This window comes from Bos mutus, chromosome 24, assembly GCF_027580195.1.
Source record: "Bos mutus isolate GX-2022 chromosome 24, NWIPB_WYAK_1.1, whole genome shotgun sequence".
In the NCBI taxonomy this organism is placed as follows: Eukaryota; Metazoa; Chordata; class Mammalia; order Artiodactyla; family Bovidae; genus Bos; species Bos mutus.
In genome coordinates this window covers 54299524-54313430 of record NC_091640.1, presented here as the reverse complement: position 1 = coordinate 54313430, position 13907 = coordinate 54299524, and the positions used below count along the sequence as shown (strand labels likewise).

Sequence of the window (13907 nt, the reverse complement as noted above, 5' to 3'; positions counted from 1 at the left end):
TATTTTGCCTTTGTGGATCTGGAGCTCTTTAGAGAAACTACAGGTTTTATGAACCCACCTCTTATATTAGCAGTTGGCTGAGATTAGCTAAGAAAAAAATGCCACAATTCCTGTTGGAAAAATACTCAAGGCAGTTACTGTTAACCTGCAGACTAACCAGTGTCTGACGGTTTATCAACTGAGTTTATTTACATCTACTTGTCAGGTTCACCCGGAAGACAGGAAACTAAGAACTTACTGTTAAGGATACACAGGGAAGTGTTTCAAACAGTTTGGTGATCAAGCCTCAAACTCTATGAAAGGGCCAATTTCCTTTCCGAGGGTGGAGCCTCTTCCTTTCCAAAAGGCTCTACAGAAAGGGCATCCTTTCTTCAAAAGGACCATATTTTCAAAACTAGGGATTTGAATATCTGTTTAACCCAGAGTCTGCCCTAGTAACGGGAGATTTTAAATGGCGGTTGCTCCAGGAATTCCGGGCCAGGGTGTTACCATCCACATAGGCTACATTAGCTTTTACCGATAAAGTTATTTTTGCTCCAAATTGTTGCCCTATAACTCTGTTCTTAAGTCTGGAATGTCTAACGGTAGGCATGCCTTTGGATTTTTGCTACATGTGAAAAAGCAACCATGGTTACTTGGAAGAGTGATTCATTATGTGTTTTCAGTCATAGCTACTTTAGCAGAAATTAATTCCCCAAAATGACTGGTTAGTAAGCCACTGATTTCCCAGCTTGAAAGCAACACACTGGTACTAGCACTGTAGAAAAGTATCAAAAGAGATAAAAGTGGGCTCTGAGAGGAAAGTAGGCTCTGAGATAAAATTCCAAGACAGATCAATTTTATTCATGACCTGTACTAAAAAGAAAATTCTTTGTTCCACCTTCAATAAATGACAAGGAAAAAAGATACAAGGAGACAATCTTCCCTCCTTGATAAAACAAGACACATGAAATTATTTGCCTAGACAGAATTTTAGGGGCCGTAGGGAATATTTGGCCTTATAAAAAGCTTCATTATTTCCAATTACACAAGAGAAGCCGAGGATATATCATGTCTACAAAAGTTTACAGAAAAGCACTTCTGTTTCTTCCTTAATAAAGTTCATGATAAAACCTACTATTGTTACGGATTTACTTATAGACCCCAATGCTATCATATGAACATAGTTCTGGAAACTCACTCCTGGAATGGATATCATAAAAATATTCACTCTCGTTAAGTCTAACACCAGTTCATTTCAGATCCAGTTAAACAGGAATATTTTCTGAGTAATCAGAATTAAGTGATATAAACAAGTTTATTAAGTGCAATAAACAAACAAGAATATGTTATTCAAGATTTAGTATATTCAGACTTTTTAAAATTAGTACAGTATTTAAAATATATTCTCAGTATCTAGGGGTGCTAAATAATTCACCAGGCCAAGAGAAAGGCCCTAAATAGACCAAAAACTTTTATTTCTGCCTATACACACCCTTTCGCTGGGACTCTGTGATTAAGAGTTGGTTTTCCTATTGCTTGGGTCACTCAGTTCAGGTTTGCCTTTAAATTGTGCCTGGGGCCAATTTTGGCAATCATGTCAAAAGAAACTAGATTTATAAAGATTATGGCTAGAATGGGAAAGTGTTTGTTTAACTTCTCTCATCCCCTTCACACTCTGACATATAGCCTGTATTCACTAATACAGGCTGAAATCTCAACAAGTAACATGTAAAAATTATTCCAAATAGGAAGCAGTTGTAAGACAACGCAGACTTTGTAAAACTGCATCCATTAAAATCAAAATTATCAAACTTCTCATTTTCTTCCACAATGGCCTGAACTTGAAAACTGGTTCATTCAGTGGATACATTTTGCAGCTCTTGCTGTTTCAAAGCTGAAAATAAGGAAGCCTGTTATCAGTCTTCAATCCAAGATTAAACACCAATGCAAGTTTTCACCCTTGACAATTCTGCCTAAAAGTCATAATTTATAGTGATCTATAAATGTTCATCATTAGTTACACAAAGCATTTTTTGCAATGATATTTGTCTTTTCTTCATGTTTATTGCTATACTGCCGCACAAGTGGGAGTGCCAAAAACAAGACATCTGTGTCCCTAATGCTAGCTTACCTATACTGAAACCTCAAACAAGAAAGACACTGGTATTTCCCAAGAGAATATATGAAATATTGATGAATTTACAGAAGGGGATAATCTAGAAGATTCACAGTTGGGTAACAGCTTGTAAATAATGTAAGTAACCAAATGCTAGAGAACAAAAAGGACTAAAATCAACATGGTTTTAATTAGAAATCTTGACTGGGGTATTTGTAGACATGGATTATGTGTCTAACTCATAGATGAGTCATGAAAATGTTGTTTAGAACTTTTCTTTCTCTATCTATAATAATCAGAACACAGATAACTGAGCTATTGGCATATTATGAGAAGGCTTTATAAAAAAACACATTTGTTCTGAACTAGATGCCTGAAATGATGCATCCGTAACAAAGACGACCTTCAACACCTGCATAGAAAGAAGAGAGGAACGTCTCAATAGGACAAGTAGTCATGCAGAAGGTTCTCAGGCTGATTATCCACTAATCAGAAATAGTTGCGATGGAGAGTGAGAGGCAGTCAGATGGTTGTATAAGGAATGTTCTTAAATGTAGCAACATATTTCCCAAACTGTTTTGAACAATGAACTGGAACGAGTATTAACATGGGAATGGACAAGGCGTTGGGAAGAGGAAGTGGGAGACAGAGAATAACTTGCCTTAAACTTGGTCCATGGACACACATTTACAAGTCAATTATGTAACAGTATTTTACATGGGTTGGATATTTCAAAAGTAATCGTTACTAGATAATTATCCTTTAATTCTTTTAGAACATTGAGATACATTGTGTTACGCTTTGGTAAGCAGATCCTGAGATTAGAAGTGTCATAAATTCAGAGGCAGCAGAGTTGGAACAAAGCTATTGAGTACAACAAAGGGAATGGCAGTTAATTTGTTCTTCAATTAATATGTGCTGGGCATCAATTATTGAAGCATGATATTAATGAGCCAAAATCAATAGATTCAATCACTTGAGTACTCTGCTCGGTCTTTTGTTCTGTGGTACTGGAACACATTCCTAACCGAGCTATGACATGTCAGTTTTCACAAAAGGGGCTGGGAGAAAACATGAGTGAACAGAATCCTAGGGCATGGAAATATTTAAAGTGGTTGCCCCACATACAGGGATAAATGATGCCCGATTCATAACTAAGAGCTACAGGCATATTTATCCTCCCAATTTAATAATAGCAATCAACATGATTATATATAACCTTACATTTCCCCTAAGTCCTTCCAGAATGTAAATGGCCTTATTAGCCAAAGCTGATTGGTGCTGACAGAACAGGAAGAAAATCATGACTCCTATCTTATGGCCACTAAACCTCCCTCTTCCCAGAGTCTCCTTCAGAGATGGCATTAGGTCTTAGGGATTTTCGTGATCACTTGCAGACCAGCACTTCCCAGTTGCTATTATCAGTCTGACCTCTCCTAGCAGGTTTAGAATCCTGAAGGCTTTTTCCTGGTAAATCCAGTTGAATCATTATAGGTGCCTGAAAGCCTCAGGTCTTCTCCTCCAACGTGCTTCACTTTCTCTACACCTAATCTCAATTCTGGGAACTGTTCATTCATCTAATGCCTCCTAACGGTTGAGCCCATAAAACTTTCTCTTTTCTCCTATAGCTGGTCAATGCCATTCATTAATTATTTCTCTAATCTGACTTCTCTTCTCCAACCTTAACCGTCTTTTGAGCTAATTTCAGACCATTTGTATGTCCCAGTTCTAACTGCTCACTCTACGGTTTTAGCCCCCTTAGGTTTTATCTTCCTCTTTATTACCACAGTACTGTGTTCAAACCACTAACAAACTTTACCAGGTTATACTCAAATTATCTGCTCATGGATCTACCTCAACAGATTCTAAGCTCTTCAGGAGCAGTAACTATGTCTTCCACATCCTTTCGATCAAACGACTAAATATGCTGCTGACACAAAAACAGCACATAATGAATATTTCTAATAAACAATTCAGATATGTAAAAATTATACCAGAAACTAAGTTGCTATTATTAGTTTTAACATGGTAGGCAGCTCTCTTTATTATAATAAATAATTGTAAATTTCAACTTTAACATGACTCAGTTCAGTTCAGTCGCTCAGTCGTGTCCGACTCTTTGTGACCCCATGAATTGCCTCCCAGCAACGTGGCATTTTCTCTAAAGTTTATACTCTGCAGGTAGAATTTGTGCTCTCCAAAGGATGTCCAGAATTCTTGGATTTTTATTTTCATGTTTTGCATCAAGTGGCAGTGTGCAATAACCCGTTTTTAGCAGAAAAGACTAAAAAGCAGTGAACTATTTTTTAAACCTCTTATTTCAATTTCTACACACTTTTAAAGAACATAATTCCTGAGAAATAAGACAAAAATGTTTCTACTGGTAATAAAACATGATGAAACAGAATACATGTCTTTCTTTAAATATATAGTTAACATTTATGAAACCTTGAAATTTACTCTTTTGAATTAGCTTTCTGTTCTCAAGGTGCCAAGCCTATCCCCTTGCTGCTGCTGCTGCTGCTAAGTCGCTTCAGTCGTGTCCAACTCTGTGTGACCCCAGAGATGGCAGCCCACCAGGCTCCCCTGTCCCTGGGATTCTCCAGGCAAGAACACTGGAGTGGGTTGCCATTTCCATCCCCTTAAGTATATGCATATTTACTATATTGATTTTTTTAATTCCCCGCCCCCCCCCCCCACTATATTGATTTTAAGAATCATTGCTACTCTGGACGAATTGCAGCATACCTCAGTCTTTATTCCACTAAAATTATCCTAATCCAACTCCTTCCAGAATGTAAAGGATAGGAAAAGAGTTTCTGGTCCCATGGGCCTCACACATGAGCTGACTTTAAAAAGTCAAAGTGTACTTGGCAAGCGTGAAAAACCAGAAGGAGTCAGACCCATGAAAACCACACTTGATTTGCAAAGCTGTGTTGGGAACCAGAGAGAAGAGCATTACAGCTCAAAGGAAATTCATCTTCATCACAACTCAGCTATTATCATAGAGCCGTTTCACAGAGAAAACCACACCATAAAACTCAAAGACCTCCCCCACCTCGCACCGGAAATAGATGCTCACCAGGCTTACCAAGTCTGCAGAGTAGGGCAAGCCTGCAGTGGGTGAAACCATCCCCCTTAGAGGGCAAAACATATGCAGGACATAGGGCCTCACCTTCCATTTCTCATCTCGCTCTCACCTTTGTCTAAGAATACTCTTTGCAATCTGAAATGGAATGAGTTCTCACCAAATGTGCAAACTCCTGGGGTGGGAAGAGGGCACCTCCATTAGGAGACTATCCAGGAGCAGTACTAATAATGAGTTCTATATTCTACCTTTGTCTCCTTGGTTTTTCTAGTAGCTAAGTGAAAAAAATTATAATCTAACAAGGAGGGTTGGGGAAATTGCAGTTTTTAGGTCAGTTTCAAAATGACTAGCACCTGATGACGGCTTAGTCCAGTCCTGAGAAAAAAGCAAACCCAAAGTTGTTCATTCCATTTTATTGCTACTATGCAGTCTTCGTCAACTAGCATCCTGTATTTTTTTTTTAATTTTTAAATTTGTATATGATTTTTTTAAGTCATTTTCCAGTTAGAGTTATTGCAAGATATTGGCTCTTTTCCCCATGTTGTACGATGCATCCTTGAAACGATCTTTCAGCCAGTAGTTTCTACCTCCCACTCCCCAGTCCTTGTACTGCCCTTCTCGCAATGCATAACCACCGGTTTGTTCTCTATATCTGTGAGTCTGCTTCTTTTTGTTTTATTCACTAGTTTTCTTTGACATGACAGGTTAGTTGTTCAGTTGGGTCTGACTCTTTCCGATCCCATGGGCTGTAGCCCGCCAGGCACCTCTGTCCATGGAATTTGCCAGGCAAGAGTAGTGGAGTGGGTTGCCATTCCCTTCTCCAGGGCATCTTCCTAAACCAGGGGTCAAACCTGGGTCTCCTGCATTGCAGGAAGATTTTTACCACCAAGGAAACAACATTTTAGATTTCACATATAAGTGATGTGATACAGTATTTACCTTTCTTTGACTTATTTTACTTAGCATAATGCCTTCAAGTCCATCCATGTTGGTGCAAATGGCAATTTTTGTTCTTTTTTATGGCTGAGTAGTATTCAGTGTGGGCTTCCTCAATGGTTCAGCGGTAAAAAATCTGCCTGCAATACAGGAGATCAGGAGACTCAAATTCTATCCCTGGGTCAGGAAGATCCCTGGAGGAGGGCATGGCAACCCACTCCACTATTCTTGCCTTGAGAATTTCATGGACAGAGGATCCTGGTGGGCTATAGTCCATAGGGTCACAAAGAGTTGGACACACCTGAAGTGACTGAGCACAGTATTCCAGAGTGTGTGTGTGTGTGTACACCACGTCCTCTTAGCATCTCATTTCTAACATAAGATTAAAGAGTAGGGCTTTGTCATATCATGTCGTATTTATTTAAATTTGTTTCTACATGTTTTTAACCCTTAGTTGTAAATACCAGGATATTTTCACTAAAGTGATTTTTCCTAGGATATGTTTTGCAGTGTTTTCTGTATTGTTTCTCATAGAATCATTCACCTCCAAGCTCTGAGAGGCAGCCTTTGATAACTGGCATTGCCAACCTTGGAATGATTAAGATCAAAGTTTGAATAAGGGAGGGACAGGGCCAAGACTGGGTGTGACAGTTTCTGCCTCTTTAGTTGTTTTGTTCACTCAAAAAAAAAAAAAAAAATTAAGAAATTAGCAAATTAGGTGCATTGCTCCGATGCTTCCCGGCATTTGGAAAAAAGATTTCAGAAAATCCGAGGTCTAACTCAGCTCAAGGAGGCACCTTGGGTGAATATAAGAAAGCTCCCGATCTTGGAAAAGGCTTCTATTATTTTAGGCACTAAGAGAGGCCAGGTTTTCTGTTCCCTCTTTGAAAAATCTAGTTTCATCCTATACTTTTAAAAAAAATATTTTCACGTATCCAGAAACACATATTAACAGTGCATTCTTTATGAAAATGTTGAATCACAGCCCATGAGAGCTGAGCAACGCTTTTAACAAGCTTCTCAGACTCTGAGGACCTTGCTTACGTAGATTGGACAAATGTCACACAGACCCATTTTGCCTTTTCTAATTATTTTTGTTCTGTATCCCTCAGGTCAGATTTAACTCACAGTTTCACTTTTCTGAGCAAGTTAAGAACAGAGCAACAAGAAAACAAATTGGGTTGACCCCAAGATCACTATAATTGACAATAAATTTATGGGTTACAGAAAGAAAGCTAAAATACAATCTTGAATATTTTCTTAAGCCTCTTAAAAAGAAATTTGCCCTCTTTTATAGAATTTATGTCTTTCTCTTTTTCTCTCTGTGTACATTGTGCATATATACTTATACATGTATATTATGAATATCTAAACACATACACATAAATACATCTATAATTATGAATATCTATCTATCTGGATACATAGGTACATAAATGAAAGAGAGGAAAGAAACAAGGGAAAAGGAAGGTAAGGAACTAAACAGGAAGCAAGAGTTACCTGGTTACCCAGGTCTAGAGCTAGACAATAGGGATATTAAAGTAATCAGTCCATTCCTTTTGTTGTACACAGGAGAAAACTGTGCCTTAAGGAAACTAAATGCCATACTCACAGCTTTACTACTCAGCACCAGTATAATTTGATTAATGATGGGCTTATCTGCCTTTTCTAAAATTGTTCCCCAGATTCTGTGAATCTTGATATCTTTGAATATAGTTTTACCTACTAAAAAAGGTTGTTCTTGCATTTCTGAATATTAGACATTTGGTTTCTATGGCAGCTACAATTGCTATATACACATGTGTGCAAGCTCAACTGCTTAGCCATGTCTGACCCTCTGCAACCCCATGGACTGTAGCCCGCCAGTCTCCTCTGTCCATGGGATTTTCCAGGCAAGAATACTGGAGTGGGTTGCCATTTCCTCCTCCAGGCAACTGCCATATACTATGATGTTATTTACTTTACTTTGATGCTATGTTCTACAACCGTATAAACTAAATTTTCACTGTTATCTCTTAATATGTGATCTATAATATCTATCAAATATCAAACAAATTGTGTTCTTTCTTGGGTTTGTAGGATTACAGTTTTGAAAGAGAGGTTGAAGTTCATTTAGTTCAGCTTCTCAGTACAGACAATTCTCTATAACAAATAATTCATGGAGTGGACTTCTTAGTTTTCTCAGATACACCTTATCCCATCTTTGCAATGACTTCCCAGGTGGGCTTCCCTTGTGGCTCAGCTGGTAAAGAATCCACCCGCAAAGCGGGAGACCCGGGTTCAATCCCTGGGTTGGGAAGATCCCCTGGAGAAGGGAAAGGCTTCCCACTCCAATATTCTGGCCTGGAGAATTCCATGGACTGTATAGTCCATGGGGTCACACAGAGTCGGCCATGACTGAGCGACTTACACTCACTTCACCCAGGTGGTCTCTCCAGCCTCACTCTGTGCCCCTCTCTAGCCCTGCTTTCTAGTCTCTTCTGTTGTTTTCAGTCCCTAGGCTGTGTCTGATTCTTTGGGCTGCAGCCTGCCAGGCTTCCCTGTCCTTCACCATCTCCCAGAGTTTGCCCAAACTCATGTCCATCGAGTCAGTGATGCCATCCAACCATCTCATCCTCTGTTGCCCCCTTCTCCTACCTTCTATCTTTCCCAGCATCGGGGTTTTTCCAACGAGTTGGCTCTTCACATCAGGTGGCCAAAGTATTGGAACTTCAGCTTCTTTTCAACAGACAATATCTAAATGATAGTGTCGCCTTCCTTCACTCAGAATAAAAATCAAAAGCCAACATGCTTGCTTTCAAAGCCCTCTGTGACCTGCCCCAGTACGACCCTGCCCCCAGGGACACAGACAGCCTTCCTTGCCACTTCTGGAAGTTGCCAGGCAAACTCTTGCTTGTTGATCCTTTAGTCTAGACAGCTCTTCCTCCTTGTCCTGAGCTTCCGTAAGACCAACATTCAAATGTCACCTTCTCAGTTAGACTTTCCCTGGGCACCTGATCTAAAGTTTCAACACTGACTGGGCGTGTCACTGCCACTGTTCGTTCCTTCTCTGCTTTACATTCTCGTCTAGCTCTTATCTCCAATGTATCACAGATATAACTTGCACATCCATTTATTCTCTAAAGTAAAAGGCAAGTTCTCTGGAGTCCAGTCACTCTTGTGCATTTGGTCCACTTCTGTTCACACAGAGCCCAGAATAAGGCTTGACACTATTAATAAATGTTTAAGAAGTGAACAAGAAATGTAAGTTCTTTTCCTCAACTGCACTCACCAGTTGTTTACTTAGAAAAGACAACTTATTTAGAAATTTTTGGCTATGTGTTAAACAGCATTTTATTTTCATTACTGATAATCCAGACAAGTTTCCTTCATTTAAGGAGGGCTTATGAAAGATGGTTAATATTTAAAGAATATGAATAATGATTGCAAAGGGAGTGAAACAAGTTTAGTAATTCTCTCAACTCCATTTACGGAGTTTACAATTGGTTTTTATTATGCTTCATGGTGTTGCTACTTCCTACTACAGAATAAATGTCAGCTCCATTCTACACCTAATAATGAGTGAAAAAATTACACCATTCAGCCACCAACTCCAACAATGACTTACCCTTCATGGGAAACACCTAGTTTGTCCTGTCTGTTTTTACAGTAATTGTTCTCCTGTCTCTCAAAACTGCAATTACTTGCTTAAGAGCAGAACCAAGGTTGGTTAACCTACCTTGATGAATCAACTCAAGAAACTGGATTAATTGTGAGCTGAGCTTTATGTGAATAGTTGGTCTATGTTTCATGCTGTCCTGATCTGCAAGACCAAAAACCCAACCAAAAGTCTCCCAGGCTGAAGGTGGGAAAACAGCAGAGTTCTGTTTTTGAACCACCTGGGGCTTTGGATGGCTTCTATCCTTCCAGAAGTACAGTTAAATATAATGAAAAGCAGTTCAGAAACCAGTAGATAATTTTAATAGAAGCTGGTGTGCCAAGGAGCTGAGCAGATCAATTATATTAGAGTTACCTTCCCTATCAGGTAGTCAGATTCCTGTTCCAGAAATGGCCTATGAGGGAGTTGTGGTTTGCTTACATATGACAGATACCCTTTGATTCCTTCTTGGCATCTTTGAGAACAGGCTTGTCCGGTTTCATTGGCAAGGTTCTGTTCTTTCGAAAGCAAAGATGGTAACATTTATGGGAGGCCACTGTCAGTTTGTAAGCAGAAAAGCCTCCTTAACATTAAACTATCTGCCAAGATTAACTTGTTTTGGTCATTCCTAAAATCTCTTCTTGCCTTCAAGAAGTACTGATTCCCTCCAGGTAGAGGATTAATGATAGGAAACTGTGAAAAATAAGTATATGGGGGAACAGCACAAGGCAGGTATGACTCTCACTTCTTACTACAATTTGGACTTTACTGTAGCTTGAAAATTCAATAAACTGAAATGCCTGAGGCTATACTGCTGAAGTTAACTTTTCTGTTAACTTCAAATTTAGAACTCTATAACCGTGCACATAAAACATATATATAGATAGATAGATATATGTTTGTTTATCTATAATATTACTGAAGATGTATGAATGTAACTGAATATTAAGAACAGTACATCTTTGAAACAGACTAAAAATCTATAACTATTATTATGTTCAATAATAATTTTGTTGCTAAGAACTCAGAGCCTCGAAGGCTGCAGTCCATGGGGTCGCTAAGAGTCGGACACGACTGAGCGACTTCCCTTTCACTTTTCACTTTCATGCATTGGAGAAGGAAATGGCAACCCACTCCAGTGTTCTTGCCTGGAGAATCCCAGGGACGGGGGAGCCTGGTGGGCTGCCGTCTATGGGGTCGCACAGAGTCGGACATGACTGAAGCGACTTAGCAGCAGCAGCAGCAGCAGATACACAACTGGAATCATACATATCCTTAATTTTAGGTCTCGAAATAAAAAGCAGTAACAATGTTAACCAGTGGTTACAGCTAGTAGCAAGTCTGATGACTTTGACCAAACTCAGCCTTTTCCTTAGGGACAGAGACTCCAGCTTCTGCTTAGGGACATTCCACCTGATTCAATAGCTTGTGCGGAGTTGGAAACTCTTGGAAGCTCATTTATTATGACCAGTTGAACAAACACACGTGTACACACCCTTCTAGGACTGCAATACCCGGATCACAATTCTGAAAGAACAGGTTTAAAAAAAAAAAAAAACTATCAGACAGACTCTTGATTTCTCTGGGGCTATTTCACCTGAGGACGGACAATCCCTTGTCTCACCTCACGAAATGACTTCTCCTTAAATGAACCTCGAAACACGATGATGATGAAGAATTGTTATTTCGGTTGTCTTTGAGATACAGATGGAAGGAAACTGACATTGCTAAGCCAGGTTCTTTTTTAAAAATCCCAACCAGCTGTTTGATCGGCGAGGACCAAAACAAAGACAGACACCAGCCAGTTTTCTGAGACATCCGCGCCCCTACCACGCCTGCACCAGAATCCCGGGTGGAAGCCGCCGATCCAGGGCGCTCACACCCCGAACCCCGCTCCAGACCCGGGGTCCGTCGCCGCCGGCCTACATCTCCCCATCCACGTCTCACTTCCTTTTCGCAGGCGAGCCGCTCAGCAAACCCCCGAGTGGGTGGGAACACATTCCAGCAATAACAGCCCGGCTGGCCGCCCCAACTCACCAGCCTGCGAAGTTTTCCTTGGCGAGAGGTGTCGGGTTTCAGAGGTTTCCTTCCCCCTTCCCCAAGCCCTGGAACTCCTGGACACCAGCCACGGCCCGGGGTCTGCCTTCCAGGGCGACGGTCCCGGGCACCGCTCCGATTTTTTTTCCCCCCCAACCTGTGGCTCTGGCTCGCTCCAACAGCCGGCGGGTCCCTAGCCCCTGCCCGTCGGGACTGCAAGCGGCAGGACTGGAAGCACCACCCCCGAGTCCGCCGAGCCCGGGATCTGCAGGGCTCGCGTCTGACGAAGGCGTGTCTCCCAGTCCTAAGGCGGACGTGCTGGGCGCACCTCCGGCTAATCTTGCTGGTGACTCAAAGGCGCTCGGTTTCTGCTCCGAGTTCTCGGCTCTGTGGGTCTCCAAGCCCCAACAGCCAGCTCATTTTGAGTCCTTGATTTCGATGTTTTCTTGGATTTTTTTCCAAAGAGCCCCTGGGCACTGTGAAAACGGCCTCTAGGGCACTGCATTTTCTCCTCCGGGAGGGGAGGTCTTCGTTAACTAGAGACCAAGGAGTTGCCAGTGGAGAGGGGAGAGGGGCCTCCGGAAATAAAAAGGCTGAGAAGGAAATCCGTGTTTTAAAAGTTAGGGTCTGTTCATAGGAATCCATTCACAAGGATGCTTCACCTCACCCTTGCCTCCTACAGTCATTTCAGAGATCTGCAGCTGAGTCAACAGGGGTCCTGTCTATGAGATCAGAGGAAACCAGGGAGCACACACAATCTCTGAACACATCTTTATTAAGCAAAACACCTGGAGTAACATGCAAATTTGGCCTTGGAATATGGAATGAAGCAGGGCAAACACTAATAGAGTTTTGCCAAGAAAATGCACTGGTCGTAACAAACACCCTCTTCCAACAACACAAGAGAAGACTCTATACATGGACATCACCAGATGGTCAACACCGAAATCAGATTGATTATATTCTTTGCAGCCAAAGATGGAGAAGCTCTATACAGTCAGCAAAAACAAGACCAGGAGCTGACTGCGGCTCAGACCATGAACTCCTTATTGCCAAATTCAGACTTAAATGGAAGAAAGTAGGGAAAACCACTAGACCATTCAGGTATGACCTAAATCAAATCCCTTATGATTATACAGTGGAAGTGAGAAATAGATTTAAGGGACTAGATCTGATAGATAGAGTGCCTGATGAACTATGGAATGAGGTTCGTGACATTGTACAGGAGACAGGAATCAAGACCATCCCCATGGAAAAGAAATGCAAAAAAGCAAAATGGCTGTCTGGGGAGGCCTTACAAATAGCTGTGAAAAGGAGAGAAGCAAAAAGCAAAGGAGAAAAAGAAAGATATAAACATCTGAATGCGGAGTTCCAAAGAATAGCAAGAAGAGATAAGAAAGCCTTCTTCAGCGATCAATGCAAAGAAATAGAGGAAAACAACAGAATGGGAAAGACTAGGGATCTCTTCAAGAAAATCAGAGATACCAAAGGAATATTTCATGCAAAGATGGGCTCGATAAAGGACAGAAATGGTATGGACCTAACAGAAGCAGAAGATATTAAGAAGAGATGGCAAGAACACACAGAAGAACTGTACAAAAAAGATCTTCCTGACCCAGATAATCATGATGGTGTGATCACTGACCTAGAGCCAGACATCCTGGAATGTGAAGTCAAGTGGGCCTTAGAAAGCATCACTACGAACAAAGCTAGTGGAGGTGATGGAATTCCAGTTGAGCTATTCCAAATCCTGAAAGATGATGCTGTGAAAGTGCTGCACTCAATATGCCAGCAAATTTGGAAAACTCAGCAGTGGCCACAGGACTGGAAAAGGTCAGTTTTCATTCCAATCCCAAAGAAAGGCAATGCCAAAGAATGCTCAAACTACCGCACAATTGCATTCATCTCACACGCTAGTAAAGTAATGCTCAAAATTCTCCAAGCCGGGCTTCAGCAATATGTGAACCGTGAACTTCCAGATGTTCAAGCTGGTTTTAGAAAAGGCAGAGGAACCAGAGATCAAATTGCCAACATCTGCTGGATCATGGAAAAAGCAAGAGAGTTCCAGAAAAACATCTATTTCTGCTTTATTGACTATGCCAAAGCCTTTG

General features: G+C 40.9%; 1 protein-coding gene across 4 annotated transcripts in view; it reads right to left on the bottom strand.

The window, feature by feature from the left end:
- RAB27B (RAB27B, member RAS oncogene family) overlaps positions 1-13907 on the bottom strand; it is a 179792-nt gene that overhangs the window by 55720 nt on the left and 110165 nt on the right. The window contains exons 1-2 of one of the 4 annotated variants that reach the window (XM_070361526.1): positions 11797-12272; positions 6126-6262 (exon numbers count right to left, since the gene is read on the bottom strand). The exons of 1 other annotated variant lie outside the window; for it this stretch is intronic. The gene's annotated coding sequence lies outside the window, so the exon portion shown is untranslated. Of the gene's footprint in view, positions 1-6125; positions 6263-11796; positions 12273-13907 lie in introns of those variants that run through there. 2 more of the 4 variants (XM_070361525.1, XM_070361524.1) reach the window with 2 other exon arrangements.